The sequence below is a fragment of the Larus michahellis genome, chromosome 10, assembly GCF_964199755.1.
Source record: "Larus michahellis chromosome 10, bLarMic1.1, whole genome shotgun sequence".
NCBI lineage: Eukaryota > Metazoa > Chordata > Aves > Charadriiformes > Laridae > Larus > Larus michahellis.
Window position 1 is genome coordinate 24019007 of NC_133905.1, and position 23326 is coordinate 24042332.

The 23326-nt window shown below is 48.0% G+C and overlaps 1 protein-coding gene across 4 annotated transcripts in view; it reads right to left on the bottom strand.

Annotated features, from left to right (window-relative positions):
• PHF2 (PHD finger protein 2) overlaps positions 1-23326 on the bottom strand; it is a 90811-nt gene that overhangs the window by 66566 nt on the left and 919 nt on the right. The gene's annotated exons all lie outside the window — the stretch shown is intronic.

The following is a 23326-nucleotide window of genomic DNA, read 5'->3' on the forward strand; positions in this document are numbered from 1 at the left end:
TCATCATTTATCAGCTGCAAATAATCAAGTGATGAAGCCGGTTCTCTAACGGATCCTGAGAGTCAAGTGCGACAGTAAACAAAAAACGATAGCAGTGTACTCATTTTCACGCACACGTGGGAAACCATAGCCTAAATTCTGCCCTGTGCAGAAGGGGGGAGGTAAGGGAATTGTCTTGGGCAAAAAAATGCACCCTTCTTTCATTGTATGATCAACAACATTCCGTGATATTAGCGTCTCGGCACTTCTTCTTCCTCACTTGACGACTCACCTCTACTATTTACCAATGCTCCATAAAAAGCTCCACGCTGCAGCCCATAAGAAAGTTACCGTCAAAAGAGTCTTGTATTACAGCCACGTAACAAAACCAGCATAAAGTGTTCTCTACAAAGAAGCGCTGCGATTTGGCCTTCGTTTGTTTTCATTAACGTGACACCTTCTGTGTGAGTACACGTCTGTCATGCGCATAAACTGGTTTAGAAAAGTGTCTATTATTAGCAAGTGCCTTTCGCTCCTCAGCAAAAACAAACCAGTAATGTCGTATAAATGAAATATTCTGTATCTTGGAAAAAAGGAAATCAATCAAACAGAAATCAAGGAAGTTGCTAGATCACGGCAATCTAAAGTTACCGCACGATCAAAATCTCTGCCAGCATCATACTGCTAAGTGGCCTACATAGAACTGGTACATGCCAGCGACAAGCGTATTGTCCAAAGCTGAAAGTCAGAGACCCAAAAATCAGAAAAACCACGCTGTTTAGTTTTCTTGAGACCCCACAGGCAGGTCACTGTCTCACATCACGCGTCCACGATGGATGTACACGAGACCCCACAGACTACCACGGCCGACCCATCTGAGCGAGACCTGGAAGGCACCGGCCCAGCCCAGCAGCAGACACCCGACTTCAGCCTCAGGCTTCCAACGCCGTCCCCGGCATTCGCAGACGAAAAACACCTGTACCAGGGATGCCACCTCGTGAGTAGCTGACTAGGCAGGTCACCTTCCCGGGAGAGCCCCGAAGTTGCCTCAAGGACACGAGGCAGAAGGGACACCAAAAGCTGGGCTGGTAGCAAGAACCGAGGAGAGGGAGCTGGGGTCAGTTGAGCCAGCTGAACTCACTCACTGCCCCGGTAACGCAGCACTGCCACAGAAAACTATTTAAGTACCACCCTGTAAAAAGTATTCCTTGTTTCTTGCCCTCTGATTCTAGGAATTAACTTTTGAAAATAAGCACATAAATATCAGGAAATAAACCATTATGTAAAAACCTTACAAATCAGCTGCAGTTTTGCCACGACCCCGTCATTTTGTTTCTCCTTACAACAGGAACGTTACTGCAAACACTACTGCAACTGTGCCCTGTCCCCAGGGCAAAACCAGCCATGCAATACCCACAACCTACTGACATATCTGTAACGCTGGCCTATTATAAACTCACATCTGCAATCTGGTAGATCCCTCAGTAATTTTTCATTTTGTAGCTTGTCCTCCAAAAGCTGTAACGCTGGGAGCAACGCCATTCATAGAATCATAGAATCATAGGGTTGGAAGGCACCTTTGGAGATGATCCCGCCCAACCCCCTGCCAGAGCAGGGTCAGCCAGAGCAGGTGGCACAGGAACGCGTCCAGGCGGGGTTGGGATGTCTCCAGAGACGGAGACTCCACCACCTCTCTGGGCAGCCTGTGCCAGGGCTCTGCCACCCTCACAGCAAAGAAGTTCCTCCTCAGGTTTAGGTGGAACTTCCCATGCTCAAGTTTGTGCCCGTTACCCCTTGTCCTGTCCCCAGGCACCACTGAAAAGAGCCTGGCCCCATCCTCCTGACACCCCCCCTTTCAGTATTTATAAGCGTTGATAAGGTCCCCCCTCAGTCGTCTTCTTTCCAGACTAAAAAGACCCAAATCCCTCAGCCTTTCTTCATCAGAGAGGTGTTCCAGTCCCCTCAGCATCTTGGTAGCCCTTTGCTGTCCCCTCTCCAGCAGTTCCCTGTCCCTCTTGACCCGGGGAGCCCAGAACTGGACACAGTGCTCCAGACGTGGCCTCCCCAGGGCAGAGCAGAGGGGGAGGATGACCTCCCTCCACCTGCTGGCCACACTCTTCTTGATGCTCCCCAGGATGCCATTGGCCTTCTTGGCCACAAGGGCACATTGCTGGCTCATGGTCACCCTGTTGTCCCCCAGGACTCCCAGGTCTCTTTCCACCGAGCTGCTCTCCAGCAGGTCACCCCCAACCTGTCCTGGTGCAGGGGGTTATTCCTCCCCAGGTGCAGCACCCTGCACTTGCCCTGGTTGAATTTCATAAGGTTTCTCTCCGCCCAACTCTCCAGCCTGTCCAGGTCTCTCTGGATGGTGGCACGGCCTTCTGGTGTGTCAGCCACCCCCCCGAGCTTTGTGTCATCGCCAAACTTGCTGAGGGTGCACTCTGTGCCCTCATCCAGGTCACTGATTCAAGAGGACTGACCCCTGGGGAACACCACTATTCCCACGCACCGCCACCATACCAGCTCTAAACCTGAGCACGGCGGGGCTCAGCTGGCTGAGAACAACCGGGACACCTCACACGCCGGCGTTGAGAGATGCCGGTTTTACTCAGCTTTTGCCTGACACGCTGCCAGGACGGGCGGGCATTAGATCCCAGCGGGATGTGGGCAACCAGGGTGGCTGGAAGGTTTCCATCAGTACTCTGTGATGTGTCTCAAAGTAACTTGCTCGCTTTGGTAAACAGCAGGAAAATTTCCAGTTGATCAGCTCTGCCTAGTGATTAAGAGACCAACATGAATTTAAAGGCAAACTCCAGAAAAAAAATCAGAAAAATATACATTAAGACATTCGCCAGCCAAAACACTGAACCATAACCCAGTGCTGTTTATTCACAAAACCAATGTACGTTAAGCAAACCAAGTTCGTCAGAATTATTAACAAGACAATTACCACGTGCAAAAGCTATTTTACACTCCTGTCCTTTCAGCAGCGCGCAAGAGACCTGTGTGTAAGCCCCTCTGTCCCCTCCTCACGCACATCCGCGCCGTCAGCCCTCTGATACGGCTGCTTGAGAGCAAGTTCATGTTGCAACCTGAAGACCAAGAGAACTTAACAGAAAGTTTAGACAAACCAATCCAACTGTTTGCAGGGAAAAACTTGCATTCTCTCTCTGCTCTAAACGCTCGTTCCCTTTGACAGACACGCGGAGCACACCTTCAGCTGATGGCCATGGGCTCAGCTGCACCGAAGTCGGCTGGAGCCATCTGCGTCCATTCTCCTGCGCACAGAGAACAAAATGGGTTTGGATTTCAACCTGGACAGACACATCTGCACTTATATCGGTAAAGACGGGTTTGCAAACAACCAAGCTCTGAAAGAGGGGGGAATACATTTGAATCAGATGGTTTTAAGCTCACTGAAACTACCAGCGATGCCTTTGCCTTCCTGTACACCGTCTGACGGCTCATTTATACGCAGCCACGTGCGAGTAATTGTAATGCTGGAGTTGCACTGGTATACCATCTTCTGGATTAAACGTCTACATGGGAGGTCCATCAAGTCTCAGTACTTCAGTTACTGAGGCTACATAAATACTTTAAAATAAAACAACTGACGACTGTCACAGCTGCTCTGCCCGCCCAAGAAACCCCTCCAAGGCTCAGAAAACACTTCTTCCTTGCCAAGATGCTGCTTTCACAAGCATTTGTGCACAAACCCAACCCCAGAAAGGGGACCACTTCACTTTGCTAACACCATGTGGAATAATTACTAAATTGGCCAAGAATACAAAAGTACAGCACTGTTCGCACATTAAGGGAAGTCATAAAATCGAGAGGCTTCTGAGGTAGAACACAGCCGCAGCTGGCACACGAAGAATGCCACATCTGCGATCCCCTGTACAAGGTTGTTTGCGAAACTACACGAGGGATGGAACCAACGCGATTGTTCCGTGGCCTTCCCTTGTGACGAATAGCAGATATGGGGACAAGATGGTACTACGGAACAGGTAAGTGGCCTACACGCTACCCGAGCCAACATTTTGTCAAATGTTGATGAAATGCTGTCCTTTCTGCGAACTTTGCTCATTACAATGTACCAAAACACACCTCCATCCCGGAGGCTACCCGCCCCCACGGTGCGACCACTCCTCCTTGAGTACACCAATCATAATAATGACTAAAGTCACTCAAACTCCACTTTGAAGATAAAAAAATAGAATAAAAATAGCCCGAGAGAGGGGGGATATCGGGGAAGACACCATCGCGAACAAGTCGGGAGAACTCCATCAGTGACGTCTGGGACCAGTCGACGCGCTGGGCCTTTCTTCCCCCCCATAGGGACGCCTTTGGGTAAGACTTAGATTATACCGAGTGTTTCCTCGGGGAACTTAGAAATTTCTCTAGAGAATCTCTGTCCTACATTTATAGCCAGGCTGTATCGTTTATAACTTTGTCGCACGTTTGTATACTTAACAATATCTTCATTTGCACGTGCTTTGCAGACAGTGTATTTATCACCGGCAATCCTAAAGAACCTCTACATCTGTTGTTTAAATAAACTGCGCTGCTTAAGTAGCCGGTCGTTTCGGTTTCTCACTGAACGCGACCAAAGACTCGAGACAGGCCGTGCTAGTTCAGGAGCACGACTAGACTGAAGGCGCAATCCACTGTTAGTGCATCCAAATTGTAACAGTTTAATACATATTAAATGCGATAGGACTGATAGTGCTGGATTGGGCATCACTCAGAACTTAAACCCAGCCGCACCAAGACTCCCACCTTGGTGAGGAGGGTTAGAACGCGAGGGGGTTTATCTTCTGCCAAAACCGCTTTGCCCCTTTCACGCAACACACCTCCACCAGGCCAGCTGCTCTTTCCACAGGTGGACAAATGCGCATTTCTCCAGCAGCCGCCCTGCGCTGTTCTATGCAGAGAAAACTACTATTTTAGAAAGGTAAGAGTTTGACACAGTCCTCCTAACCACCCACCCACCGCCCAAGCATATGGCCATTCTGCACGTCACACACAAAGCTACACGTACCGCAAGAGCACGCTGGAGACGTGCGATATATGTATATGACTGAACTACAGATAAATGCAAATAAACACGCTACAAATGAACTGAACAGCAACAAAGCCCCAGGCAACATCATTAACTTTGTACAACAATAACCACTTGTACCAAAATATGCATAAATACAATTGTGAGTACTGCATGTGTTTGGTTTGCTTTAATCGAGATGTCCATTTATAAACTTCTTTTCAAATCTGAGGTAACTCATAATTGCAATTTGCATAGGAATTGTTATGCTAAGATCTCACAAAAAATACACATTTGGCTGGTTTGTCATTTTCATCCATAGTACCACTTCCATGGTTTTTATATATATATATATATCTCTATCTTTATAAACACAGGGAGTCGTGACAGTACAGTGGCATTACCCCTTCGTGCTCTGTTCTGCATGGCAAACACTGTGAGCCGACCGCGCTGCTCACAGGGGAAGCTCCAGCAATGAACCGCTGCTACACCACGGAGGGAAGGAGGAAAGGGAATGATTTGCACTGTCACATTTCTGAAGAACTTATTACATTAAAACCGTCGACAACGCAATTTAAGAACGAGAAATTACTAACAGAACCCCCCAAACCATTCTTGACTATTTCCGTTGTTGAGCTGCGTAACCTGCTCATGTCTCTTTCCTTCATTAGCTTTGAGCGCTGCACATGCATTTTTCAAAAGATTAACACCAAATATCAAGCGATCTAATTGCAGCTTTATCACGTTTTATTCCTATTTCAGGATGGTAAATTGGCTTTACACGTGTACACGTACACCCGTGCCGCGCTCTGCACGTCTTCCCCGTGCGGTTCTCTGCAACTCCAGCTGACTGACCTCCACAAAACTGACCCGGGGCGACTATCTGGGATCCTTCTGCCCGCACGACGTTCCGTCTTCTGCTGAAGACAGAAGACAGCCATCATAGAGATGGTACATCTTCTCCTCTGATACAGCAGATAGCATGCGGTACGACAGATACCACACGTGTAGAGGGAAAAAAACAAAGTTGCACGTTTAGAAAGAAGAACCTGGCAGTAGTATTGGTACTATCCAGAGGCACACACCACACAGGTTTTTCTGTAGGATCAGGCATTCAGATTAATCATTGGGCTGGTATAAAATGAAGACGTGTCCTTTATGTCCCTGATATACTTCACCTGGTAATTCAACCCTGAAGGTACACACTTCACCGGCTGATCGCACTTTCACAGGCTGCATGACCTAACGGGTTGATGATAATGGATCAGTCACTGGGGCTTGGTCCTGGGGCCCCTCTCCTCCCTCTTGACTTCAGCAAGAACCTCTGTTGACTGAGGCACCGCTACTGAGCGTATTCCGTCGGTGTACTGCACTGTTTGGGGTTTATCGTTGCTAATCAGCAATCTCAGAGCACATTCCTACACACCGTATCAACACGCGCTGCGGTAAGTTGTTGGTTAGAGCTTTCACAACAGCATCTCATCCAAAGACATCGTGCCTTGCAGAAACCAGCAGTCCATCAGGCACTGCAGCAGTGCAAGCTCTCGGGGATTTGATAAGTGATTCCTAGAAAATGAATTCGCTACAAGTTAACATTGCATTTTACAAAACTGTTGTTTTAAGCTCTATTTCAGGATGAGCTCTCAGAGCCTGACTCAGCGCACACACAGCATTGCTCTCATGGCACGAAGGTGAAGTGGAGCTTACCCATGTGAGAAACACGGCTTGACTGCAGCCATGACTGCAGCCATCGGGATTTCCATTCCCCAGGGAGGGAAGAGAGGTTCACGCTCACCTTAACCTAGGGGGACACGTGGCGGTGGGATTTACAAAACCATTTAGCACGCGACGCTCTAACCACAAACCAGAAGGAATTGCTGGTCTCGTAGCCGCTCGTATGGAAGCAGGGCAATACCGCACGCTTGTGAAAGTGTAAAGCTGAAGTTCAGCCATGCTCCCAGAGCAACACGCAAATGCTCCGTAAGGTAAGTTTGCCTAAACTGAAATGTTAAGTGGAACTAAAGAAACAGCAGGCAACAGACAGAGGCGTTCAATGTTCTGGGCAAGACACCCGACAGACCCAAACCTCCTCTGAGCACGTGGAAGAACTCATGAACTCCATAAGTACCAGAATTCGATTTAACCAAGCGTTTTAAATGGAACCATATTCCCAGCTCCTTTTCTGGGAAACACGTGGCACCCTGCCCTGGGTGGCAGACACGGCCCGGGGCTGCAGCAGCAGACCTGCCTAGCAGCCAAGGCCACCGCTCCCAGCACTGGCTGCCACCAGCACTTCCCTAGTTACACCTTTCACATTTCCCTAGTTAAAAAAAAACAAAACAAAACAAAACAAAACAAACCACCAACTTCAATTCAGCCGAAATGGGCAGACAAAACAGTATCTCAATGAAGCTCTGAGCAACTCTTAAAATAGAAACTTCCTACTCCTCATTCCCCAGGTGCCAATTTACTCCTATGTCTTTTTTTTTTTTTTTTTTTTAATCTCTTTGTTCGCTACCTTTTTGACATTGCTGCAAAAGCCTGGCTTGGCCAGCCAGGACAGATACAATCTTGTAATATTTCTGTAGTCTGAGCGGAAGGTGAAAGAGAAGCTTCGAAAAGTGGCTATTAGATTGCAGCCATGGGCCACAATGGTCTTACGCTGGCAGTCAAACCAGATGCACTTAAGAGGACGCTTTTCTTCTCTCCCCTTATCACATCTTTTATGTGGCTTCGTGTTGTTTAAAAGCGCAGAACGTTTCAAAGTTTAAAAAGTAAGTGTGAAATCAAATACAAGCAGCAACATTCAAAGTAACTTAAGAAAACTAATTTCCTTAACTTTCATATGGTTCCATTACTGGTGGAATAATTATAGAGACATTCACTTGTTTCCAACAGGAAACACACGTCGCACTCTCCTGTAATTTTTAGTCTATTTTTAAACGACTCCAAATGGGTTAGGAGCCGCTAACTTCACATTTTTGCAACTAATTTGGTCCAAACTGACATGGGAAGCACTAAATATTCCTTAATAACACATTATTTTGAACGGCAGAGGAGCGGTAACAGAACCTAAAGTACGTAGCAACATTGGGTGTCATTAGGAAGTGAATGTGCTCTGAGATTGCCCATTGTTACGGGTGTAATGTTATGCTGCTGGAAACTGCTGTTTGCTTCGGCTGATTCAGACGTCTGCGAATCGACAAACACTTACTGCAGACACTTTATGAAGCAGATTTCCATTTACCAAAGAATTGTAAAAAAATGTAATCACGTTACATTTTGAGACGTGGATTAAACGTCTCGATAAAAGACAGTGAATGGCTTTGATTGTTCATACACCTGGAGCCTCTGGCTCTTTCAGACGACGGCGCTCAGCGCATGGTACTGAGACTCAGCTGGGCTTCTGCAAAGCCTTAGATGAAGTATTGTTTTCATTCTGATACATATTCCTAAGCACAATTAACATATTTATGTTTAACATTATGCTTTAAAATTATAATTTAAAAATTACAATTTAAAAATTATGTTGCATGTATAAGACAGTACATTTATTGGATCTCATACATAAAAAGAGCAGGAAGATGCAAACTGTAACCGACGGCACTTATTTCTAAAGGTACCTAAGTTATTATATGGGAAGTAATAAATTTTCTCTTTTTCTCCAGAAAGTTTTTACGCCTTTTTACAAACACGACATGAAGTGTTAATATTGTTTCCCTGCTTGTGGCTTACCAACACAAAATTTAAGAGTTCAGCCTTGCTCTCCTCGAAGGGAAAACCTTACCTAAAGAGCGAACGCTTCGCATCTACACAGGCTGGCTTTCCCCTGCGATACTCCATCGCTCTGCACATGGCTGTGACATTTTCAGTGAAATTTCTGTCCCCTTGAAGACGTGTGGCATGAGCCAGAGATGGGACGGAGCCTGCGGCTCTCACAGAGGTTTTGCTGCGGGCTTTGGTGGGAAGGCAGCGGCCAGGGCATGGATTTCCCCTGCCTTGAGCGCTGCCCGCCCTGCTCTGCATTTCAAGCAAACAGTTTTGCTTCGAGCAGAACTTCCCAGCTTCGAGAACACCCAGAAAAACAACATTCAGAAAGACTGAAGAAAAAGCAGGAGCAGCAGCAGCCAGCGGGTTTAGATTCCGACTGTCGGCGCTCAGATGGGCTCGGAAAACACAACATGCTCCCGCTCGCTGCTAAACTCAGTTTAAGCGCTGTTCAGAAACACCTCCTCGAAGCCTCCGTTTCTTCCTAACACCATTCCCCGACTCTCTCACCATGAAAATGCAGAAAAAATCATTCTGAATAGCATTTGTAGCAAGTACTTAGTATCTGCGAAAAAATTCCTTTTACCAAAGCATAAAATGAGGACTCTGCCTCCTAAAAAAGAAAGCCCCAGGCAAACAAAAAAAACAACCAGACCAAAAAAAAGTGTCAGCCCCTCCCTGAGGGAAGCTTCCCAGGAAAAGGCATGGGCTTGGCTTGTCATTTCTTTAACATAATGGGTAAAAACATCTCTGATTGCAACTGATAGGTTGAACTGAACATTTCCTACGGTTCTTTATTTTGGAAGCACAAGGGAACAGCTCCAACTACTGCTTACACCAGCCCTTTGAGTACTTTTCAAATAGTATTGAATTTAATTTTAGCAATGACTTAATTTCATAGAATCATAGAATTGTCCAGGTTGGAAGGGACCATCAAGTCCAACCATCAACCCGACACTGCCAAACCCACCACTAACCCACGTCCCTCAGCACCACGTCTGCCCGGCTTTTAAATCCCTCCAGGGATGGTGACACCACCACTGCCCTGGGCAGCCTCTTCCAGTGTTTGACAACCATTTCGGTGAAGAAATGTTTCCTAATATCCATCCTAAACCTCCCCTGGCGCAACGTGAGGCCGTTTCCTCTTGTCCCGTTGCCTGTTCCTTGGGAGAAGAGACCGACCCCCTCTGGCTACCCCCTCCTTTCAGGGGGTTGCAGAGAGCGAGAAGGTCTCCCCTCGGCCTCCTTTTCTCCAGGCTGAACACCCCCAGCTCCCTCAGCCGCTCCTCACAGGACTTGTGCTCCAGACCCCTCACCAGCTCCGTTGCCCTTCTCTGGACACGCTCCAGCACCTCAGCGTCTTCCCTGTGGTGAGGGGCCCAAAACTGGACACAGCCGTCGAGGTGGGGCCTCACCAGTGCCCAGCACAGGGGGACCATCACTTCCCTAATCCTACTGGCCACGCTGTTCCTGACACAGGCCAGGATGATGCTGGCCTCCTTGGCCACCTGGGCACACTGCTGGCTCATATTCAGCTGCTGTCGACCAACGCCCCCAAGGCCTTTTCGGTCAGCACGCTCTGCCCCAAGCCTGTAACGCTGCATGGGGTTCTGGTGACCCAAGTACAGGACCCGGCACTTGGCCTTGCTGAACCTCACACCATTGGCCTCGGCCCATCCATCCAGCCTGTGCAGATCCCTCTGTAGAGCCTTCCGACCCTCCAGCAGATCAACAGATCCTGCCCAAAATTTCAGAAATTTCAAAATTTTTTAAAAAATGGAGAAATCTAGCAGTGTTATAAAAAGTGATAGAAATTATATGTGAGACTTAAGTAGTTGGAGAGCCAGTGAGCAGCCCAGCAGTCACCTTGCAGATGAGCTATACACACAGTGTGACAGCTTTGTTTCTCTCCCCAGGCTGCTTGTTCTGCCCCAGTCCCCCTCCTGCCCCCTGCCCAGCTCCGAGCCGTGCCCGTGGTGGCCCCTGAACAGGCAGCGAGAGCATCTTCCCCCCAGGACCACTCCAGGGCCCCCCCAGCGAGGCACACACAGTTGCCATCTCCCAGCACTCAAGCCGTCCTCGGCTGCTGTGGGCAGCTGGTGAGAGTTAAGAGCAGCCCCAGTTTGTGAGCGGGACCGGAGCACTCTGCCAGTAACGCACTGGCGCAGGACTGAGCTTTACACCGTTTCCTCACAGCCGCACTGCACGTTTGAACTCATGGGTTGTCTGGAGGGCTACCATAACCCCCCTGGGGGCACCGATTTTCTTACCTACTCCCCACAGGATACAGTTTGCAAACATCAAAAGTGAATCTGAAACACAAACATCTACTTTGTATTAATATCCACGGTATCCAACAAGGACAATGGACCGCATTCAGCTGCAAAATAATAAGAATAAAATCACTGCACATCACCTGCGAACCAGCCCACAAATTTCTTCTCAGTTCCCGTGAGCAGTGAGCACGCAGGAGGAAAACACAGCTGAACAAACCCAAACCTCCCAGTTACGCCAGAAGTAAAATCAGGCAACTTTTGCTGAGAAAAAAACGAAACCCAAAACGAAACCCAAAAAAACTCCAGAAGAGTGAGCAAATGACATTGCCCGCATTTCTGACAGCAGCATCCCAGAAACCGCAACTTGTCCCCAGATTTGTTGATTCAAATAGCACACATAACGAGAGCTAAATATTCTGACAGAAAATTCACAGCGGATTGTCACCTATCTGCTAGGCCACACCACTGCCAAGCTGCACTGGAGCGCAGTATGTTCAAGACACACGTCCTGCCATAAAGAAATAATTGTCTTTAAGGCACCAAACAACAGGGGAAGACTCCAGCAATTGCAAGTTTGCTGGGCTCCCACCCAGCAGCAGTGCTGCAAAGGTCGCTGGCGCAGATTTGCCGCCCAGCGCCGGGCAGGAAGGGAGCGGAGGGGACGCCTGAACAGCAAATTCGGAGGCGGAGGCGGCTGAAGGGCTCAGGCAGCCCTCGGGATGGGAAATCCATCTGACACGGACCACGGCACGGCTACCGGACCCTCCCGCTCCTCCTCTCACTCTGTCTCCCAGAACAACTTTCACTCCCTCTTCTACAGATAAGCTATTCATTTTCTTCATTATGCTACGTATCACATGTAAAATATTAATGTGTTAATTAATGTGCATGCATGAGAGAGTTACACCAAACCCAGCCAGAGAGAGGTTAAATGACTTGACAAAAACACGTGAGGAAAGGAGGAGCAAAGCCAGTAATGAAAGCTTGCAGTCCATCTCTGTCCTCTGTATTAATCTCTGTGTTTAACCACTATGTCCAAAAATATAAATGTCAAGTATTTAACGCAGAGTTCTGACTATAAGAATTTACACAGCAACTTTAAATCCAGAGCATCTTTATGCTCTGCAATTCTACAGAACACACAGAGACGGTCCGAAGACGGTATAGGCAAAGAAGCTACAGGTGCCGTGGAAGGAACGGTCATGTTTCGATGAATACAGGGATGTCCTTAGTGATCTCGGATCACCTGAAGACGTGGGAGTAAAACTGCAGGGGACTGTGAATAATACTGCAGGGTGAGATGCAGCTGTGGATGAAAAAACTCCTATTTCTGATATTGTTTATAAAGCGTAAACTGGGAGATAAAGTCAGGGCAGAAGGCACGGTACGTCAGGACACACGCTGCTGAATGAATAACCAAGGCTCTAAAGAAGTTAAATACATTATTTCCCATAATTCTTTGAAAACCTAGAGGATTGTTTACACAGGACTCTCATAAAATAAGCAAGTATTTGAGAGACATTTCACCTTCACCATTCCAGCTTGCCTTTTGCAAGGCTGGGGAAGGATTATTCTCCTATAGCATATTTAATGCCCTGCTGTATTTTGAAGTTTCATCATATAGTTTTACCCTCTCTTAAACACAACCACCCAGACTGAGTTTAGAACGTGAAGCCCTGTAGCAGTAACAGTAGATAATGTTTCCCAACGAGCACAGTATTTTACACCTGAAAACCACAGACAGTGGGGTATGGCCTTAGAGTCACGATAGCTGCTCAGCCTGACCACCCTCTCCTGCAGAACTGCTCGTGAGCTGTTCCCACAGCCGACAACCCCTGACAGCTCTTGGGCTGTAGCTCTGCTACAGTCACACCACGGCCGTGACTAAACCCAACACGATTCGTTGTTGAGTGGAAGACACATGAAAAAATATTCACTGAAATACGGTAAAACATTAGAAACTCTCTATACAGAACTAGAAAATTAAGCACATTTATTGGACTGTAGAAGAAATGTTCCACTACCTTCTCAGCAGAACTCAAACGAACAACAATCTCACAATTAAAGAAGGTGACTCTCTCAGGAGGAGGACATCAAAACGGTGACGGAAAAATCTGACTGAGAAAGAAGGCTCTTCAACTCAACTAACAAAATAACAACACCTGGAAACTGAAAATAAGCAAACTGAGATAGGAAATACACGTGATATTTCCAATAATGAAAAAATAAATCATTGGTATGACTCTCTAGTGTATTTGTTGACTTTTCCTCAGGAATACATATGCTTTCACTTGGTTGATGTGTTTGTTCTGATCAAAAAAAGTTGGTTGATGATCTACGTAAAAGTTCAGAATACTTTCAAGCACCATTTTTGACGTTAAATTTGACATTAAAATTCATAGGTTCTTCTCAGAACAAGCCTGAGTGTTTCAAGATCTCCTCAAGCAGCTAAACTCACCCATTTTAGAACAAAAGTCCCGCATTCAGCGGTAAGAAAATGGCATCCCATAGACTGATCGTAGAATCATAGAATGGTTTGGTTTGGAAGGGACCTTAAAGATCATCTAGTTCCCCTGGGCAGGGACACCTCCCACCAGCCCAGGTTGCTCCAAGCCCCGTCCAGCCTGGCCTTGAACCCCTCCAGGGATGGGACAGCCACAGCTTCTCTGGGCAGCCTGGGCCAGGGGCTCACCACCCTCACAGCAAAGAATTTCTTCCTCAGATCTCATCTAAATCCCCCCCTTGCCCTGCTGCCCACGCTGCTGGGGATGCAGCCCAGGATGCGGTTGGCTTTCTGGGCTGCAAGCGCGCATTGCCGGCTCATGTTGAGCTTCTCGTCCACCAACACCCCCAAGTCCTTCTCCTCAGGGCTGCTCTCAAGCCATTCTCCACCCAGCCTGGATTTGTGCCTGGGATTGCCCTGTCCCGCGTGCAGGACCTTGCACTTGACTTTGCTGAACTTCATGAGGTTTGCCCGGGCCCACCTCTCCAGCCTGTCCAGGTCTCTCTGGATGGCATCCCTTCCCTCCAGCGTGTCGACTGTGCCACACAGCTTCGTGTCGTTGGCAAACTTGCTGAGGGTGCGCTCAATCCCACTGTCCATGTCACCGACAAAGATGTTAAACAGCACCGGTCCCAGTACTGACCCCTGAGGAACACCACTCGTCACTGGTTTCCAGTTTGTCACTGAGCCATTGACTGCAACTGAGTACAACCATCCAGCCAACTCCTTACCCACCGAATGGTTCATCTGTCAAATCCATGTCTCTCCAATTTAGAGATAAGGATGTCATGTGGGACAGTGTCATCTTTCTCAGATGTTCTCTAACATACTCTACCATCTTTATGGCTCTCAAGAGTAAAGCTTAACTAAGAGGCCTTGTCTCTAGATCAGAAATTAGTCAAGTCTTTAGAATGATTAACCCCTAGTCAGCATCTAAATGTAGAGTACAAGCTTTAGTGTTTCATACACAAAGGGCAGGAATGAGCAAGCCCAGACTGCTGCCGAGAGGTCGCCTACAGACTTCTTTTCTAGCTAGATTATGCACAGCAGGAATAGCCTTAGGCTATTTGGTCATCCTCTGGGTCTTGCTACTTTTGATGGTACTTCAGAGACTTTGATTTCTGAAGTGACCATGGAAAAAACACTCCATTAGTATTCATTCAGGTATCCGGCAGGATTCCTCACCACAACAGCATTCTTTAATTCCACAAGAAATATTTCTTGGATAGGAGTTCGTAGTCTGTAAGGAGCTAGATGTTCAAGTGGTCCTGCTCCCAATTAATTCCAGCCAATGAACTGCACGTTAGCTAAAAAAAATTAAAAGTACATTAGATACAGTCTAATTTTACATTCCTTAGCAACTGCTGCAATTGTATTTAAGGGTATTTAGAGATCTCAAACGGAGAGAAAGAAAATCACAAATGGATAGCACGGTGATCCAGGAGACACTCTCCTTGTCTCAACAGGCCAAACAGCAACAGAAGTCTAAGCCCCTTCACTTCCCCCTCCTGCCCCAATCCAGAAACTTTGGTGAGATGTTCAATAGAAGGGATTAAATATCGCTTATATGCTGGCTATGGGGATTGTATTCCTGAATAATGATCACTGGCTGTTTCGTGTGCTCCCACGTTATTCTGCGTTCATCCAAAAACATAATGAAAACCATTTGCAGCCTTTGTGGGATCTGGCATCAGAGGGCAGGGGGCTGCGCGGTGCCCAGCACGAGGCACGTACAATGAGATACTGTTCTGCACCGCAGCAGCAACAATGTGGGTCCGAGCTGAAAGGGTAAATCACATCCACATGGCTCACAGTTAATGAGTGCATTTTTATACACACCAACAATCACAACCGCATACTATCATCGTCGTACTCCATGTGCAATTCCCACGAAAAGCAAAAATATCATCTGGTCACCCAGATCACTCTGCCGCCCACACAGAGTGCAGACATGGTGTCACTGTGCCAAAGGAGCACAGGAAGATTATTTTTTTAAATAACGGGTATGTCGTAACCAGGGCTTTTTAAAATCATTATAATTTAGCCATATCAAATCCAGCTTTTCCAGACCAATGAATGGCACAGATGACATAGGAACAGTGTTCCTGCCAATTTTCACATTTCTATCACCTTCCACTGAGACGTTAACAGCAAAAAAAGGAGGTTTGACAAAGAATCACAACTAATGACTCCTAGCAGAAATACCTCACTTTTTTTTTCCCCACTTGTTACAGCCTTTCAGTCTGCCAGGTGAAAACTTGAAGGAAAAATGCTCTCCCTGAGAGTAAATGTAGTATATTTGTTGCTAATAGAGGAAAACACAATGAAATCCACAAGCAATGCAATAAAAACATACAGGCAACTGTAACTGCAGTTGCCCTTACATGTCTCTAGATTATCAGATTAACAACTGCAAATACAAAATTTAAAAATATTTTTGTTTCTACGATTCCGATTTTTTTTTCCCTGTCAAAATACACTATTGGTTAGCTTTCTGCTCAACTACTTGCTAAAACTAATGGATAAAATACTAAAAATTGCCAAACATCCCATTAGAGACCCACGCCAGGTAGCTGTGCAACCGTAAGCACGTAAGCACTGCAGTGCAGCACTCGGTGCTCGGGTCTGTAAGCACGTCACTAAGCCACGGCCTCATCCAAGGACCAGCACCCATCGTTTTTTGGGGATGTGCCTGCAAAGAAGCAAAGAGGGAATTCCTCCGTGGACTCCTGGCTGGGTATTCTTCACACCTTGGCAGACTCTTCCACCAGCTCTACCAAAGGGCCAGGCGAGCTCAACACAAAGAGGGTTGCGCTCTCCAAGACGGTGAGAAAACCATCCCTCGGCACCCTGGATGCACCCTGGGCTGGGATCCCAGCTCTGGAGAACAACCAGCTCCAGCAGAGCGAGTGTCACTGTCACCACACCACAGTCCCAGCGAGCACGGTCCCGGGGACATCACTGTCCCTCAGAGAGCGTTCTTCAGAAGGGGTTGAGTTTCTCAGCCATTATGTGGAGCAGGGGACAAACACCTCAGGAACGAGTTCACATGAGAGACTTTGTGAAATTTGCTAAAAATCCTTGTTATTGCCAACATATTCTGTGTGGAAGGTATTGAGATGCAACAAACAGCTAGGTAACATCCCAAAATAGATTGTGCATAATGCCCTAAAATAGACTGTGCGCAGGCTTACTGTTTTCAAATACAAATCTAGAAAGGAATTACTAGATTTACTAGAATTACTACAAAGGATTCCTATCGCTCAGCAAGTAGAAGAGGTTCTAATATACACTCACGTTACGGTGTTCCCAGCCACAGATAAGATGCATAAAACAGTTACTATGAAAAAATCCTGTTGATTTCAAGGAGTTAGCTCACCTCTATCACAAAAAAGCTTCTAGCGCTGCTGCGATGCACCTTTAAATGATACTTTCAATGCCACAAACCACACTTAATAAAACGTTTTCGGGAACTGTGAAATATTTTAGATATTCAAATTTCTAACGAACAGGAAAATAAGTCATTACAACTAGAAAGTCACTGCCATTAGCTGATGGGAGTTTTGTTCATCAGAATAATACTGTAATAAGAGCATAGCACCAGTAGTGGGGTATTTGCTGTGACCCCGCAGTCGAATGTATTTTTGAAGTGTAATAAAATTTTGCTTATAAAGCTGCGAGCAAAAAAGATCATTTGCTTTTGGCAGTGAAAGGACGTTGTGTTCACGCCGGACAAAAGGCTGGCGGGCTCAGCAGAGCGCTCAGGCACCGAGCACGCCTCAGCACGGCCTCAGCGCTGTGCAAAAGAGTAACCCAAATTCAGGAGGGCACAGCCAAGCTGACTTTAAACTCCGGGTGGTGGCACCAAGGATTTACTGGGAGTCCTTGTGCAGTCCTACAAACTGTCCCACGGCCGAAGCCCACGCTTGCACTGTCACAGGCTGCCACACCGGAGACGGTCATCCAGGCTAGAAAAATATCCTTTGTTTTCTGCATAGATATATCCTAAAACATATATCGATCAGGAAGAAGAAAATATATTAAAGTAATATTGAAGACGATGGGGTTTAGAAAGCCTTATAGCGATTCTAGAACACTTTTGCTCTTCACCAGTTTCTCCCCCTCCGTAGTTACGCTGCTTTGATCATTTTTTTCAAGACATTTTTATGCATTTCCTTCATTACAGAGCTATTCAGCAATAAGAAAAAGCACCGGGTAACCAAGCCCCTGGTTGCTTGCCGAACTGATTTTTTGTTGCCTGAAAAAGGACGTTGCTTTAACTTTTCTGATTAAAAGCCAGCACCCGCTAAGGGTGCAGTCCCACTGCTACTGAACTTAACAGGCACCCGGGTGTTTGCAGGACTGCTTACCAAACGCAGCCCAGCCACGGGTGCTGAGGAGCGCTCGTTAGTTCGTACCCCTTTTCAAATTCTTCCTTTTTAATTAAACATGATTTGCGCTTGTTATCCATAACGTTTTATCTTTTCGGAGCCAAAATGTGGATCGTTTCAGAGGTAGCTAATCATTTCACACCATAGTACAAGGCAAAAAAAAAAAAGCAACCCAGCATCAGTATCGGGACAAGTGTGCCATGGGTTTCTCTCGATGCAGCCCTGGACATTTAAAAAGAATTTTAAAAAAGGTGTAAAATGGATCTGAAATTAAAAAAGCTTAAGTTCTCTGAACAGTTTTCAACTTCCAGAATAAATAACACTATGTTACTGAAAGAAGATTAAAATGACAGCAATTTCAACCTGAAGACAAGAAGGATTTTAATAGTTTTTACCTGAAGTTCAAAACTTCTTCGTATTCCACACTAACAATTCATATTTTTTAAAAAACTAAGTGTTTTGGTTTGTTTGTGTTGTCTTCCTTCTAAGGCAAACGATTCCCGCTGAAGTCTCCATGTTGCCACTTTATCCAGAATAATCAGCATATCTATAAAATAATTTCTAAACAATTTGGTCTCCTGCTTTTGTTGGAACAGAGCATCCATCCAGGAAAGCATTCCGGTGTAGGCATTAGCATGGCTCATTCACGATAGCCGCTCTTGTCAATCTGACAGTATAACTGCGGCTGTAATGTTGAGTAACTCCTCAGGAAAACTGGAAATAATCTTAAATATTTGGTTATTGGAAAAACTTACGTACCTCATTCCTGTCCGAACTAAAGGAAATCATTCTGTGCACAGTACAATTAACCTCGGTCACTCCCTCCACTGTGATAATACTAAGGCAAACAGCACTGTATTTTTAGGATTATCCTCATTTAAAATTTTACCCAAATTTCCAAATTTGGCCACAGCCAGTGATAAGCCTATGTAGAAGAGAGGAACTAGACGCTGCCGTGCAAAACTAGACCTATTTTTAAAAGGGACAATGATGAACGCTCCAGTAGGAGAATAAACCCCATACACAGGGGTTTTAGTTTTGCAGTATCATAGACAAGTGCTTCTCCTAACCTGGATGGAGTGTGCTCTGTGCATCGAGGCACCTTGATTAACATCCATCATAATTTTCCGCTGCTACGGTAACTGCATGAACTACTTTTAGATAACTAAACCTTTTGTAATTTTACTAAGTTACTTGCTCCGGCTATGCCTGGGGCAATCAGTTTCAAATTTTAAATATAGATGAGGTAGAAAAATAAATACAAAAATACTTGTTATTTTATTTAGCAAGCGATTGTATAATCCCATCCTACACCACCAGGTGCATGTTATGAGAACTGATAAGAAAATATCCACTGCAGAGGAAGTAAATAATTTACCTTCCTTCACCTACAGCTATAATAAATAACCCAATATGGATTTCTAGTTGAACAAACTTGTACAAAAGGACTTGCCTTGCCTTGAATATTAGGTTCTGGAACACTCCCATATAGATGAGATACTTAGAGACTTGTTGTTAAATGTGACTTCTTCCAACTCTCAGCAGTTTCCAGTAACAACCTCTCAGCTGCAGCAAAGGCGCTGAGGAACAGAGGGTGTCCCTGAGAGAGGCAGCTCCTAAACCACAGACGACCTCAACCACCATGACCGACACCATCCCCTAGGAGCAGAGGAGAAGGCAGAGCCCTTCACGCAGCATGAGTGTAATGTGCTTTGGCCAAACGGCTCCACCAAGCCAGTGAACCACCTTGTCCCCCATTATTTAAAGCAAGCCTGCGCAGTACATGGCACAGACAGCATCTCCTTCAGCCTGCAGCACCGCCTGCACAAAGCCACTCGTCGGGCCAGGCCTCCAGATGAGGTAGCAGCGTGACTACCTGATTCTCACCTTCTTCATACATCAGCACAAGATGCAACTCTATCCTCCTCCTCCTCCTCCTCGCTCGCCCCGAGTACAAAGAGCCATCTCCTGTACCAACAGGCTTTACGGCTGCGGGGCACCGACAGCCCCAGCTATTGCTCCTGCCCGCAGCCCCGCTGCTGGGTCACACACCGAACAACGCCAGGATGCCCCAACAGCAGGAGAGCCAAGAGGTGAGGACAAAACACAGATGTACTATGACAGAGCAACGGAGGAGCCAGGAAAGCACGGAGAACCAAGGTTGGCTTTTTACAGCAAAGCAAAGGGCTAGAAGCAGTTGAGGTGTTTGAGATTTCGTTAGACCAAACACCCACACCCAACGAATGCACGACCTTCACAAACGGAGGAGTCAAACAACCCCACTGTCTGCTTCAGGGTTATTTTCCTTTTGCCTGTAAGATCATCTCCATCCCCTCCAGACAGAGCTTGAAGCCGCTTGTTTCAAGCTGCTCAGGAAAACACGCAAATGACTGAAACTTAATTTAACGAGAAGTCACAATCAGCATTCTGTGAACATACTGGTGGCTCCATAGCTCAACACACTTCATAACAGTGTCCAAGGGTCTCTGATGATGGGTAACAGAGGGAGTTGTAATAGAGGGCCTCCGAAAGCTTTCAGAAAGAAAGAAACAGAGCTAACGATGATAAATTCTTTACTCTTTCTTCCTATTAAATGTTAAAAAAGTTTAACATGCGTTTTGATATTTTTATCATATGAATTTACCATCGAAACCACAGAAGTCGCCGCAGAGATGTTACCCAACCTCAGATGCGAGGGAGACTCTGACTGCTACGTGAATAAAACCATAAAAAACATTTCTTTAAATATTTGGAAACTACCGCCAGAAAGGAAGCACGAAAACACCTGATCTGCTTCCACAAAACCAAAATAGAAATGACACTTTTCTTTCCTGAAATGCATACTGTATGTCATGTTAGAAAGAGACATAAGTATGATTAAACGATTAAAAAACTGGGCAAGCCTCCCTAGCGGTGTGCAGCTTCGCACACTTGCTCATTTTTGGTTGCAGTACAATTTCTATATGAACATGAACACTACCAGTGCTTTGCGTGTCTAGGAGACAGGACAACTTTATACAACTGACACATGATTTTTATTTTTCTTTGTGGAATATTTCTTTGCTCATAGAAAAGCAAGCAGGCACATACATAAGCTGTTTTCTACTAAATCACTCAACATACTTCTCCACAACAATTATCTTAGGTTTTGATGTGGTGAGAAGTCTCCTCCTCCTCAGTTTTCTTTACTTTAAAATCCACCTCTGGATGCTACCGTGAGCTAACCAAAAAAGGTACGGTACCCCTGCGACAGAGATACAATTCAATTCTGTCCCTTTATACCACAAAATGAAATACCTTTCTGTGTGCATGCATGAGATATTGCCCCCAAGCTGTCCACAAAACCATCATTTTCTTGATCAGATACACCTAATCTCTCTTCATCAGTTTTAATCAAAATTCATCACCATATGCAGGCAGCTTAAATTCCTTCTGCTGTTTCGCTTTTCACGAATCCGCTCTATCGGCACTTTGCATGAAAATCTTAATTTTTTCGCGTTCTTAAGCCTTCCAAGTTTCAAGTGCCCAACACTTGAAGTCTCTTTCCAGCCTCTAAATCATCCCCCACCTTGTCATTTGTGCCTAAGTCCTAATGGACACAGGCCAGCGAGCAGCCACTAAGCCCCGAGTCCAGAACCACACGTGTACAGCACCCCACCGCCAACACCGGCACTGGAAATAGTATTTTTGCTTCACGTTTCTATGCAGCTTTTTAACTCAGTAGCGGAACATCATCCCTAACGTCACAGTGAAGTTTCTTTCACAGGGTTTTTTGTGGGCAGGGGTAGGTTTGGGGAAGACGTGCGGCTGACCAGGGCCTGGCCGGGCACCTGTGAAGCGCAGGGGCAGCAGGCAGTACCTCCTGCCTTCACCTCCTCCACCTGCTCTCACAAGGCAATTACTGGCGCTGGTTAAAGAGTTACAGTTTAACCTTACTGAATGCCTGTCAGAAAAAGCGCTCATCCAGGTGATTTACCGCATTTATAATTTCACTTTTTACACTTTTATCACTGATGGGAGAATCGCTGCAAAGCCGGTTAACACTCCATCACCCTCCTCCCCGACACCGACAAAAGGGAAGCCTGCCGGCACGGCTGTCCTCCCCTTCCACCGGCCCCTCCGCCGCCGGGACCCCCGGTACTGTCCCTCACGGCCACCTGAGCGTCCTCCACGGGCGCAACATGACCGCTGGGCTGCTCTGTGGGCCTGCCCCGGCTGACGGCCCCCAGAGACCCCCACAGACCCCGCAGAAATCCCTCAGAGACTCGCCCAGGCCCCTCAGAGACCCCCGGTCCCCCGCTGGGGGCGCGGCCCCTTCCCCGCCGCCGCCCCCCGGCACCCGCAGGGCGCAGCTGAAGCGACTTCCCGGGTGATTCTGTGAATTTTAATATTCTCGGCTCTCCGGCCACCAACTTCCCCCTTTCTCACAGCGGAGGCAAATAACAATACGCGCTCCTGAAGTTGCGCCGTAACTCCAGCGCGGCCAACCCTCCCATTGTCTGCCGCACCGGCGCTCCGTGAGGGCGGTTTGGAGAGAAACGAGCCGAAATGAGGAGTCCTCCGCCCCGGCCCGCCCCGCTCAGCCTCCCCCTCCCCCGCCGCTTTCCCCCGCCCGGCGGCTGCCGCCGCTACGGCAGGGCCCAACCCCGGGCGCCTGGGCGGCGGCAGGGCCGGCCCGCCCCGGCCGGGGGGTGGTCGGGGGCGGCCGCCCCGTAGCCCGGCGTGAGGCGCGGCGGGGGTCCCCGGCGGCCGCCTCCCCCGTGGGGCGGGGGTGCCCTGCCCGGGCTGAGGGGCGGGCTCTGGGCGAGCGGGGTCTCCCCCGCCCGGCCCTCCCCGCCTCGGGGCAGGCGCTCTCCCGGCGCGGAGGGGCTTCCCCTCGCCCGCCTCCCCTCCGCCAGGGCGGGCGCCGGGCCGGGCCCCGCCGCGCTCCCCGCCGCCCGGCCCGCCAAGGGTTAAGCCGCAGGGCTGGCGCGGCGATGGCAGCGCTGTCAGCCGGGAAACACCCCGGCTGCCCCCCGCCCCGCTCCTCCCCGCTCCCGCCGCCCCGGGGAGCCGCCGAGGGCCGAGGCGGGGGGGTGCCCGGAATCCCCCCCAGCCCCCCCTGTCTCCCCGTCCGGGAGGCCGGCCCGGCCCGCCGCGCCAGGCGCCGGAGCCCGCTGACAGGGCGGCGGAGCCCCGTCTTCCGCCGCCGCGGCCCCCCCTCCCGGCTCCCCTGCCCGCCGCCCCGGGCTCCGTCCCGCTGAGGGGAGCGGTGTGCGGCCGAGGGGACACGCAACATGCCGGCCGGGGAGCCCGCCGCCGCGCCGCCCTGCCAGCGCCCAGCCGGCCGGCGGGAGCCCTCCCCTCCCGCCGTCCCTGCCCGAGGAAA